Source organism: Hyla sarda, chromosome 8 (assembly GCF_029499605.1).
Source record: "Hyla sarda isolate aHylSar1 chromosome 8, aHylSar1.hap1, whole genome shotgun sequence".
Classification (NCBI taxonomy): domain Eukaryota; kingdom Metazoa; phylum Chordata; class Amphibia; order Anura; family Hylidae; genus Hyla; species Hyla sarda.
In genome coordinates this window covers 231,008,412-231,021,061 of record NC_079196.1, presented here as the reverse complement: position 1 = coordinate 231,021,061, position 12,650 = coordinate 231,008,412, and positions in this window count along the sequence as shown.

Genomic DNA, 12,650 nt, shown 5'->3' with positions numbered 1-12,650 from the left:
TGGCAGGTAGTGGATCCTCTGTGCCAGAGAGGGATTGGCGTGGACCGTGCTAGTGGACCGGTTCTAAGCCACTACTGGTTTTCACCAGAGCCCGCCGCAAAGCGGGATGGTCTTGCTGCGGCGGTAGTGACCAGGTCGTATCCACTAGCAACGGCTCACCTCTCTGGCTGCTGAAGATAGGCGCGGTACAAGGGAGTAGGCAAAAGCAAGGTCGGACGTAGCAGAAGGTCGGGGCAGGCAGCAAGGATCGTAGTCAGGGGCAACGGCAGAAGGTCTGGAATCACAGGCAAGGAACACACAAGGAACGCTTTCACTGGCACTAAGGCAACAAGATCCGGCGAGGGAGTGAAGGGGAAGTGAGGTGATATAGGGAAGTGCACAGGTGTAACCACTAATTGGAACCACTGCGCCAATCAGCGGCGCAGTGGCCCTTTAAATCGCAGAGACCCGGCGCGCGCGCGCCCTAGGGAGCGGGGCCGCGCGCGCCGGGACAGAACAGACGGAGAGCGAGTCAGGTAGGGGAGCCGGGGTGCGCATCGCGAGCGGGCGCTACCCGCATCGCGAATCGCATCCCGGCTGGCAGCGGAATCGCAGCGCCCCGGGTCAGAGGACGTGACCGGAGCGCTGCCGCGGGGAGAGTGAAGCGAGCGCTCCGGGGAGGAGCGGGGACCCGGAGCGCTCGGCGTAACAGTACCCCCCCCCTTGGGTCTCCCCCTCTTCTTAGAGCCTGAGAACCTGAGGAGCAGACTTTTGTCTAGGATGTTGTCCTCAGGTTCCCAGGATCTCTCTTCAGGACCACAACCCTCCCAGTCCACTAAAAAAAAATTTCTCCCTCTGACCTTTTTGGCAGCTAAAATTTCTTTGACCGAGAAGATGTCCGAGGAGCCGGAAACAGGAGTGGGAGGAACAGACTTGGGAGAAAAACGGTTGAGGATGAGTGGTTTGAGAAGAGAGACGTGAAAGGCATTAGGGATACGAAGAGAGGGAGGAAGAAGAAGTTTATAAGAGACAGGATTAATTTGACACAAAATTTTGAAAGGACCAAGATAGCGTGGTCCCAACTTGTAGCTAGGGACACGGAAGCGGACATATTTAGCGGAGAGCCATACCTTGTCTCCAGGGGAAAAAACGGGGGGAGCTCTTCTTTTCTTATCCGCGAACTTCTTCATGCGTGATGAAGCCTGTAAGAGAGAATTTTGGGTCTCTCTCCATATGATGGAAAGGTCACGAGAAATTTCATCCACAGCGGGCAGACCAGAGGGCAAGGGAGTAGGGAGGGGGGGAAGAGGGTGACGGCCGTACACCACGAAAAATGGGGATTTGGAGGAAGACTCAGAGACCCTGAAGTTATACGAGAATTCGGCCCATGGGAGGAGATCTGCCCAGTCATCCTGGCGGGAGGAAACAAAATGTCGCAAATAATCACCCAAGATCTGGTTAATCCTTTCTACTTGTCCATTGGACTGGGGATGATATGCAGAAGAAAAATTTAATTTAATCTTGAGTTGTTTACAGAGAGCCCTCCAGAATTTAGACACGAATTGTACAGTCCAAAGGGCATGACCAGATACTCAAAGTGTCCATCTCTGGTGTTAAATGCCGTTTTCCACTCGTCCCCCTCTCTGATGCGGATGAGGTTATAGGCGCCTCTTAAGTCCAATTTAGTGAAGATGTGGGCACCTTGGAGGCGATCAAAGAGTTCAGAGATGAGGGGTAAGGGGTAGCGGTTCTTAACCGTGATTTTATTAAGACCGCGGTAGTCAATGCAAGGACGTAGGGAGCCATCTTTTTTGGACACAAAGAAAAATCCGGCTCCGGCAGGAGAGGAGGATTTATGGATAAAGCCCTTTTTTAGATTCTCCTGGACGTATTCGGACATGGCAAGAGTCTCTGGGGCAGAGAGAGGATAAATTCTGCCCCGGGGTGGAGTAGTGCCCGGGAGGAGGTCGATAGGGCAATCATAAGGCCTGTGAGGAGGTAGAGTCTCAGCTTGTTTTTTGCAGAAAACATCCGCGAAGTCCATATAGGCCTTAGGGAGACCGGTTACTGGAGGAACCACAGAGTTACGGCAAGGGTTACTGGGAACCGGTTTTAGACAGTTCTTGGAACAAGAGGACCCCCAACTCTTGATCTCCCCAGTGGACCAATCCAGGGTAGGGGAATGAAGTTGAAGCCAGGGAAGTCCAAGGAGAATTTCCGAGGTGCAATTGGGGAGGACCAAAAGTTCAATCCTCTCATGATGAGATCCGATGCTCATAAGAAGGGGCTCCGTGCGGAAACGTATGGTACAGTCCAATCTTTCATTATTTACACAATTGATGTAGAGGGGTCTGACGAGACTGGTCACCGGGATGTTGAACCTGTTGACGAGAGAGGCCAAAATAAAATTTCCTGCAGATCCAGAGTCCAAGAAGGCCACTGTAGAGAAGGAGAAGGCAGAGGCAGACATCCGCACAGGCACAGTAAGACGTGGAGAAGCTGAGTAGACATCAAGGACTGTCTCACCTTTGTGCGGAGTCAGCGTACGTCTTTCCAGGCGGGGAGGACGGATAGGACAATCTCTCAGGAAGTGTTCGGTACTAGCACAGTACAGGCAGAGGTTCTCCATACGGCGTCGTGTCCTCTCTTGAGGTGTCAGGCGAGACCGGTCGACCTGCATAGCCTCCACGGCGGGAGGCACAGGAACAGATTGCAGGGGACCAGAGGAGAGAGGAGCCGAGGAGAAGAAACGCCTCGTGCGAACAGAGTCCATATCTTGGCGGAGTTCCTGACGCCTTTCGGAAAAACGCATGTCAATGCGAGTGGCTAGGTGAATAAGTTCATGTAGATTAGCAGGAATTTCTCGTGCGGCCAGAACATCTTTAATGTTGCTGGATAGGCCTTTTTTGAAGGTCGCGCAGAGGGCCTCATTATTCCAGGACAATTCTGAAGCAAGAGTACGGAATTGTACGGCATACTCGCCAACGGAAGAATTACCCTGGACCAGGTTCAACAGGGCAGTCTCAGCAGAAGAGGCTCGGGCAGGTTCCTCAAAGACACTTCGGATTTCCGAGAAGAAGGAGTGTACAGAGGCAGTGACGGGGTCATTGCGGTCCCAGAGCGGTGTGGCCCATGACAGGGCTTTTCCGGACAGAAGGCTGACTACGAAAGCCACCTTAGACCTTTCAGTGGGAAACAGGTCCGACATCATCTCCAGATGCAGGGAACATTGGGAAAGAAAGCCACGGCAAAACTTAGAGTCCCCATCAAATTTATCCGGCAAGGATAAGCGTATCCCAGGAGCGGCCACTCGCTGCGGAGGAAGTGCAGGAGCTGGCGGAGGAGATGACTGCTGAAGCTGTGGTAGTAACTGTTGTAGCATAACGGTCAGTTGAGACAGCTGTTGGCCTTGTTGCGCTATCTGTTGTGACTGCTGGGCGACCACCGTGGTGAGGTCAGCGACAACTGGCAGAGGAACTTCAGCGGGATCCATGGCCGGATCTACTGTCACGATGCCGGCTGGCAGGTAGTGGATCCTCTGTGCCAGAGAGGGATTGGCGTGGACCGTGCTAGTGGACCGGTTCTAAGCCACTACTGGTTTTCACCAGAGCCCGCCGCAAAGCGGGATGGTCTTGCTGCGGCGGTAGTGACCAGGTCGTATCCACTAGCAACGGCTCACCTCTCTGGCTGCTGAAGATAGGCGCGGTACAAGGGAGTAGGCAAAAGCAAGGTCGGACGTAGCAGAAGGTCGGGGCAGGCAGCAAGGATCGTAGTCAGGGGCAACGGCAGAAGGTCTGGAATCACAGGCAAGGAACACACAAGGAACGCTTTCACTGGCACTAAGGCAACAAGATCCGGCGAGGGAGTGAAGGGGAAGTGAGGTGATATAGGGAAGTGCACAGGTGTAACCACTAATTGGAACCACTGCGCCAATCAGCGGCGCAGTGGCCCTTTAAATCGCAGAGACCCGGCGCGCGCGCGCCCTAGGGAGCGGGGCCGCGCGCGCCGGGACAGAACAGACGGAGAGCGAGTCAGGTAGGGGAGCCGGGGTGCGCATCGCGAGCGGGCGCTACCCGCATCGCGAATCGCATCCCGGCTGGCAGCGGAATCGCAGCGCCCCGGGTCAGAGGACGTGACCGGAGCGCTGCCGCGGGGAGAGTGAAGCGAGCGCTCCGGGGAGGAGCGGGGACCCGGAGCGCTCGGCGTAACATTTACTTTTGAATTGTTTGGTTTCTTGTAGGGAACTTGCAGGCCTCCAGGGTCCCTCCCTTTTCATTTAATCTGGGGATGGCCCCTGCAGTCCTCCATGTCCCCTACCTCGTGTCTTCTATCAAGAGTCCTCTTCTGGAACGTTATATCTGTATTAATTTCTGAATGCATAAAAGTTATTATGGTTTTCAGGTCTACCAGCAATCCCTTGATTTTTCTTATTTTTCATCTTTTATATTTATGTTTATTTTAATTTTACTTATATATTTATTTTTATTTTTATCATAGATTTTTTATTTTTTATTTTATTTTAATTTATTTTGTTTTATTTCATTTTATTATTATTTTATCCATACTGTTTATATTATTTTATATTTATTTCTATTTCATGTATCCTATTTCATTTTATTTTATTAGGATGCCATGAACATTGTTGCTATTTTGAATATAGTTACCCATTTATATGATGCGACAGCAAAGATGCGATCTCAATCTGCTGCTGCATCATGTAAGGTTATATCTCTATCATTGTATTATATAGCCTCTATGCAGTTATAAGATATATTTAGATGACTTTAATATTGAGACCGTTTGACATCTATATGTTGCTATTATTCTCATTCCAAGCGTAAACACCTCTTCACATGACACGACAGCGGTGATGCGATTGCAATCTGCTGTCGTGTCCATTAAGCTAATTATTTGCATTATTGTTTTGCGTAATCCCCATGCAGACATAAGAGCCAATTAGTTGCTTCTAATACCGTGATTATTTTGTATTTTTCGAGTATACTGTTGCTATAAGCATTTACTAACCCATTGGTTGATGTCAACGCCATCTCGGGTTTTACATACTAAAACCCACTGCAGCGATCCATCTCAAGTCTTCTGGTTATCCCAAGTATCACCTTTATGTAATTTACCTGATTGTGACCGGAAAAAATATATAAAGGACCTTTTGCTTCAAAGAGACATACAAGCCTACTGAGGAAAGGGGCGTGTTTAAAACATATGAGAGCCCTGAAACGCGTCTAGGTTTGTTCTACATCACCGATACTCGATTATCCACCGGTGACCTCCGATCCAGTTCTGCAAATCAGCAGATGATTCCTGAGACCATCTTCCAGGTAGCGCTGCCAAGCACCTGTGACGTCACCTATAACTGAGTTTTCCAGAGGCCCGCATCTGTCCTTCTGCCGAGATACCACCTACAGCGAACAACTTCTGAAAGCGGCTATTTTTCCAACTGGCCTGTGGCAGGCGGACCGCCGCTGAGACGCATGCCAGCATCTGGTACCATCTCAAAAGTGCGGACCTCACAACATAACTCCAGGTGACCTCATATCATGTTTATTTATAATATATCCTATTTACCTATATTGCTTTGGAATTTACAACATTTATAGGACTTGAGCTCACTTTCCAGATTACCGGAGGCCGGACCATCCAAAGTGACATTAAAATTGTAAAATTTTTCTATCCAAGTTATCGGTGTTTGTTGATATTGTCATTTTATTCTATTTTATTTTAATTCCCTCGGCACAAGGGCCCTGTGCTTAGAGGATATATTGACAAAAAATTATATATTTTAACCCCTTGGGGACGGAGCCCATTATGACCATAAGGACGGGAGCATTTTTTGCAAATCTGACCACTGTCACTTTAAGCATTAATAACTCTGGAATGCTTTTACCTATAAATTTGATTCCGAGATTATTTTTTCAGGACATATTCTACTTTATGTTAGTGGTAAATTTTCGGCGATACTTGCATCCTTTCTAGGTGAAAAATGCAAAAATTTCATGAAAAATTTGAAAATTTTGCATTTTTCTAACTTTGAAGCTCTCTACTTATAAGGAATATGGATATTCCAAATAAATTATGTATTGATTCACATATACAATTTGTCTACTTTATGTTTGCATCATAAAATTGACGAGTTTTTACTTTCGGAAGACATCAGGGGGCTTCAAAGTTCAGCAGCAATTTTCCAATTTTTCGCAAAATTTTCTAAATCGGAATTTTTCAGGGACCAGTTCAGGTTTGAAGTGGATTTGATGGGTCTTCTGGTTAGAAATACCCGATAAATGACCCCATTATAATAACTGTACCCCTCAAAGTATTCAAAATGACAATCAGTAAGTGTGTTAACCGTTTAGGTGTTTCACAGGAATAGCAGCAAAGTAAAGGAGAAAATTCAAAATCTTCATTTTTTACACTGGCATTTTCTTGTAGACCCAGTTTTTGAATTTTTACAAAGGGTAAAAGGAAAAAAATCCTCTCAAAATTTGTAACCCAATTTCTCTCGAGTAAGAAAATACCTCATATGTGTATGTCAAGTGTTCGGCGGGTGCACTAGAGGGCTCAGAAGCGAAGGAGCAACAATGGGATTTAGGAGAGTGAGTTTTTCTGAAATGGTTTTTGGGGGGCATGTCCCATTTAGGAAGCCCCTATGGTGCCAGGACAGCAAAAAAAAAACACATTGCACACTATTATGGAAACGACACCCCTCAAGGAACGTAACAAGGGGTACGGTGAGCCTTAACACCCCACAGGTGTTTGACAACTTTTTGTTAAAGTCGGATGTGTAAATGAAAAAAAAATATTTTTCCACTAAAATGCTGGTTTTTCCCCAAATTTTACTTTTTTACAAAGGGTAATAGGAGAAAATGCCCCCCAAAATTTGTAACCCCATTTCTTCTGAGTATGGAAATACCCCATATGTGGACGTCAAGTGCACTGCGAGCGAACTACAATGCTCAGAAGAGAAGGAGCACCATTGAGCTTTTAGAGAGATAATTTGTTTGGAATGGAAGTCGGGGGCCATGTGCATTTACAAAGCCCCCCGTGGTGCCAGAACAGTGGACCCCCCCACATGTGACCCCATTTTGGAAACTACACCCCTCACGGAATGTAATAAGGGGTGCAGTGAGCATTTACACCCCACAGGGGTCTGACAGATCTTTGGAACAGTGGGCTGTGCAAACAAAAAAATGTAATTTTTCATTTTCACAGACCACTGTTCCAAAAATCTGTCAGACCCCTGTGGGGCGTAAATGCTCACTGCACCCCTTATTACATTCCGTGAGGGGTGTAGTTTCCAAAATGGGGTCACATGTGGGTATTTACTATTTTGCATTTATGTCAGAACCGCTGTAAAATCAGCCACCCCTGTGCAAATCACCAATTTCGGCCTCAAATGTACATAGTGTGCTCTCACTCCTGAGCCTTGTTATGCGCCCGCAGAGCATTTTACGCCCACATATGGGGTATTTCCGTACTCAGCAGAAATTGCGTTACAAATTTTGGGGGTCTTTTTTTCCTTTTACCTCTTGTGAAAATAAAAAGTAAAGGGCAACACCAGCATGTTAGTGTAAAATTTTTTTTTTTTTACACTGACAGGCTGGTGTAGACCCCAACTTTTCCTTTTCATAAGGGGTAAAAGGAGAAAAAGCCCCCCAAAATTTGTAGTGCAATTTCTCCCGAGTACGGAAATACCCCATATGTGGCCCTAAACTGTTTCCTTGAAATACGACAGGGCTCCAAAGTGAGAGAGCACATGCGCATTTGAGGACTAAATTAGGGATTGCACAGGGGTGGACATAGGGGTATTCTACGCCAGTGATTCCCAAACAGGGTGCCTCCAGCTGTTGCTAAACTCTCAGCATGCCTGGACAATCAGTGGCTGTCCGGAAATGCTGGGAGTTGTTGTTTTGCAACAGCTGGAGGCTCCGTTTTGGAAACACTGCTGTACAATAAGTTTTTTATTTTTATTGGGGGGGACAGTGTAAGGGGGTGTATATGTAGTGTTTTACTCTTTATTAGGTGTTATTGTAGTATAGTGTTTTTAGGGTACATTCACACTGGTGGGTTACGGTAAGTTTCCCGCTAGGAATTTGCGCTGCGGCGAAAAATTTGCCGCAGCTCATACTTGAAGCAGGAAACTTGCTGTAAACCCGCCCGTGTGAATGTACCCTGTACGTTCACATGGGGGGGGGGGGGGGAACCTCCAGCTGTTTCAAAACTACAACTCCCAGCATGCACGGTCTGTCAGTACATGCTGGGAGTTGTAGTTTTGCAACAGCTGGAGGCACACTGGTTGGAAAACCTTCAGTTAGTTTCAGTTACCTAACTCAGTATTTTCCAACCAGTGAGCCTCCAGCTGTTGCAAAACTGCAACTCCCAGCATGCATGGTCTGTCAGTACATGCTGGGAGTTGTAGTTTTGCAACAGCTGGAGGCACACTGGTTGGAAAACCTTCAGTTAGGTTCTGTTACCTAACTCAGTATTTTCCAACCAGTGAGCCTCCAGCTGTTGCAAAACTACAACTCCCAGCATGCACGGCCTGTCAGTACATGCTGGGAGTTGTAGTTTTGAAACAGCTGGAGGCACACTGGTTGGAAAATACTGAGTTGGGTTCTGTTACCTAACTCAGTATTTTCCAACCAGTGTGCCTCCAGCTGTTGCAAAACTACAATTCCCAGCATGTCTGATCACAGAAGGGCATGCTGGGAGATGTAGTTATGCAACAGCTGGAGGTATGCAACTACAACTCCCAGCATGCCGAGACAGCTGTTTGTTGTGTGGGCATGCTGGAATTGGTAGTTTTGCAACATCTGGAGTGCTACAATTTAGAGACCACTGAACAGTGATCTCCAAACTGTGGACCTCCAGATGTTGCAAAACTACAACTCCCAGCATGCCCAGACAGCAAACAGCTGTGTGGGCATGCTGGGAGTTGTAGTTTTGCAAGATCTAGAGGGCAGTATAGAGATCACTGTGCAGTGGTCTCTAAACTGCAGACCTCCAGCTGTTGCAAAACTACAAATTCCAGCATGCCCACACAGCAAACAGCTGTCTGGGCATGCTGGGAGTTGTAGTTTTGCAACATCTGGAGGGCTACAGTCTAGAGACCACTATAGTGGTCTCAGACTGTAGCCCTCTAGATGTTGCTATGCAACTACTCACCGGCTTCCGTCGCATCCGGGAGCCGTCCTCTTCTGCCGCACGCCGCCGCAGATCTCCGTCGCCGCCGCCGATCCCCGACGCTCCGCTGCCTCCGGAGGGGTAAGTGGACTCCGGCGCCGCTCCTCTTCGTTTTCCCCGTTCTGCCCCGCCTATTGTGGGAGGGCAGGACGGGGAAAACGAAAGTAAACCCCTCCGCCCCAGATCTGCTATTGGTGGTCGCGTCTAGACCACCAATAGCAGAGATAGGAGGGGTGGCAACCCTGCAACCTCACTCCTATGGCTACAAGGGGATCGTGGGTGTCTTAGACCCGGAATCGGCACAAATCGCAAGTGTGAATTCACTTGCGATTTGCGCCGATCGCCGACATGGGGGGGTCTAATGACCCCCCTGGGCATTTGCACGGGGTGCCTGCTGATAGATATCAGCAGTCACCCCAGCCCGGTCCCCGCCCGGCGCGCGGCGGGGGCCGAAATTCCCACGGGCGTATGGATACGCCCTTCGTCCTTAAGTACCAGGACGCAAGGGCGTATGCATACGCCCTTCGTCCCCAACAGGTTAAACAGTGTGATAAATATAAATTTTCATATTTTAATTGAAGCACGATCCAGTTTCCATTTTTATTATTTCTCATCCTTGTATCAGGTAACTGATGCTAACTTTGAGGGGTTGGCTACTGTTTAAAACAATTTCTTTGCTATTCCCCAACACCAGGTGTAGGTGTATAGCCCTCTTACCTCGGTTAGCTAATTGTGAGCTGCACATCCCCAATCTCTTTTTACCGATTTGTAAATAACTTCTATTAAAAAATCTTAATCCTTTCAGTACTTATGAGCTTCTGAAGTTAATGTTGTTCTTTTCTGTCTAAGTCCTCTCTGATGATACCTGTCTCGGGAAACGCCCAGTTTAGAAGAGGTTTGCTATGGGGATTTGCTTCTAAACTGGGCGGTTCCCGAGACACGTGTCAATGACATAAGTCATTCAGTTAACCCCGAGATGCGCAGCATCGCACGGGTTAACTGGCAGAAGACCCACTGTTAAAGAAAAATTGAACAGGAGACTCTATACTAAAAAGTTTTTTTTATCTGCTATATAAAACACTGATAATCCTGAAATTATGGGAGAGAGAAATACGTACAATCCTTCTAAAACCTCACAAGGTTTCGAGGTGTGTGAAGTTAAAGTAGAGCAGTTATGCCTTTCTAAAGAACTTTCACACTGGGAATTTCATTCCAGATACAAATTTGTTAATATGTAGAGCTAAAACTGAGGGAGTAGCCCCAAAAAGTAGCCCAAGGAGTCCATGCCAGATGCAAATCATATAACCTTTCAAGTTAGATTGTGTTTGTATAAGTTTCCGAGAAGTTCTTTTTAGATTAGTTAGGTATTGTTTATTTCATGTTCTTCATTTTTAGGACTTTTTTTTACCTTAATCATAGAATGCTACCCACAAATATAAGTTTGCCTTATCTCCTACCCTTCCATCTCCCTAGATAAGATAAGGGTGTGTAAAGACTTCCAATAGCATTTTCTTATAATTATAATCTTTATTTTGTGTGTTGTATCTAGAGATGAGCGAGCTTTTAAAAAATTTGATTCGGCCAATTTGCCGAATATTTCGAAAAAATTCATTTCGATCCGAATTTATTTGCGGCAAATCTATATTAAAAACGGCTATTTCTGGCATACAGAGCGCCTAAATAGGGGTGTAGAACACTTTGTTGTGTCCTAAAACGCATATGGAGTGTGCTGGGGTAGTGAAATAATACTGTTATTCAGAATAACATGCAGATTACCGGCATCACTTTTAGAATCACTGTCGGACAGCAGCACAACAACAGAGCCTGGTGATGGCATCAGTGTCAGGAGACCATATAGTGACTGAATGACACAGCGTGGAGGTTTTGGCAGCATGAGGACACCATATAGTGGCTGAATGGCACAGCGTGGAGGTGTTGGTAGCACGAGGAGACCATATAGTGGCTGAATTACACAGCGTGGAGGTGTTGGCAGCATGAGGAGACCATATAGTGGCTGAATGACAAAGTGTGGAAGTGTTGACAGCATGAGGACACCATATAGTGACTGAATGGCACAGCGTGGAGGTGTTGGCAGTATGAGGAGAACATATAGTGGCTGAATGACACAGCATGGAGGTGTTGGCAGCATGAGGAGACCATATAGTGGCTGAATGACACAGCATGGAGGTGTTGGCAGCATGAGGAGACCATATAGTGGCTGAATGACACAGCTTGGATAAGGCTGAAGCATGAGGAGACCATATAGTGGCTTTTAGAATCACTGCCGCAGAGCAGCACAATGACAGAGCCTGAAGGTGGCATCAATATGAGGAGACCATATAGTGGCTAAATGACACAGCGTGGAGGTGTTGGCAGCATGAGGAGACCATATAGTGGCTGAATGAAACAGCGTGGAGGTGTTGGCAGCAGCATGAGGAGACCATATAGTGTCTGAATGACACAGCTTGGATGAGGCTGAAGCATGAGGAGACCATATAGTGGCTTTTAGAATCACTGCCGCAGAGTGGCAAAATGACAGAGCCTGGAGGTGGCATCAATATGAGGAGACCATATAGTAGCTGAATGACACAGCGTGGAGGTGTTGGCAGCAGCATGAGGAGACCTTATAGTGGCTGAATGACACAGCTTGGATGAGGCTGAAGCATGAGGAGACCATATAGTGGCTTTTAGAATCACTGCCGCAGAGCACCACAATGACAGAGCCTGGAGGTGGCCTCAATATGAGGATACCATATCGTGGCTGAATGACACAGTGTGGAGGTGTTGGCAGCATGAGGAGATCATATAGTGGCTGAATGACACAGCATGGAGGTGTTGGCAGCATGAGGAGACCATGTAGTGTCTGAATGGCACATCCAGGAGTTGGCAGCAGCATGAGTAGACACTAGGCCTTCACAATCCCTAAGATTATAAGATAAATTCTGAATTTTAAACCGAACATTTTGGGTAGCTAATGCTACCATAACAAAATATTTATTCCCAGACCCAGATTCAGCAGCATCAGTAAACCATATATTGCCTGAATGGCACAGCCTGGAGTTGACTGAAGCATTACAAGACCATATATTGCCTGAATGGCACATCCAGGAGTTGGCAACAGCATATGTAGACACTAGGCCTTCACAATCCCTAAGATTACAAGATGAATTCTGAAATTTAAACAGAAGATTTTGGGTAGCTAGTACTACCATAAAATTTTTTTTATTCCCAGACCCAGTCCCAGCAGCATCACTAAACCATATATTGCCTGAATGGCACAGCCTGGAGTTGGCTGAAGCACGAGGAGACCATATAGTGTCTGAATAACACAGCCTGGAGTTGGCATAAGCATGAGGAGACCATTGAAATGTATGATTTTTTTAAATTTAAATTTAAGGATTTTGAAAGTGAACTTTTATCACCTTAATTTTAGTGACCTGGGCCCCGGCGTGTGGGTACAAAGGGCCAAATCTAAC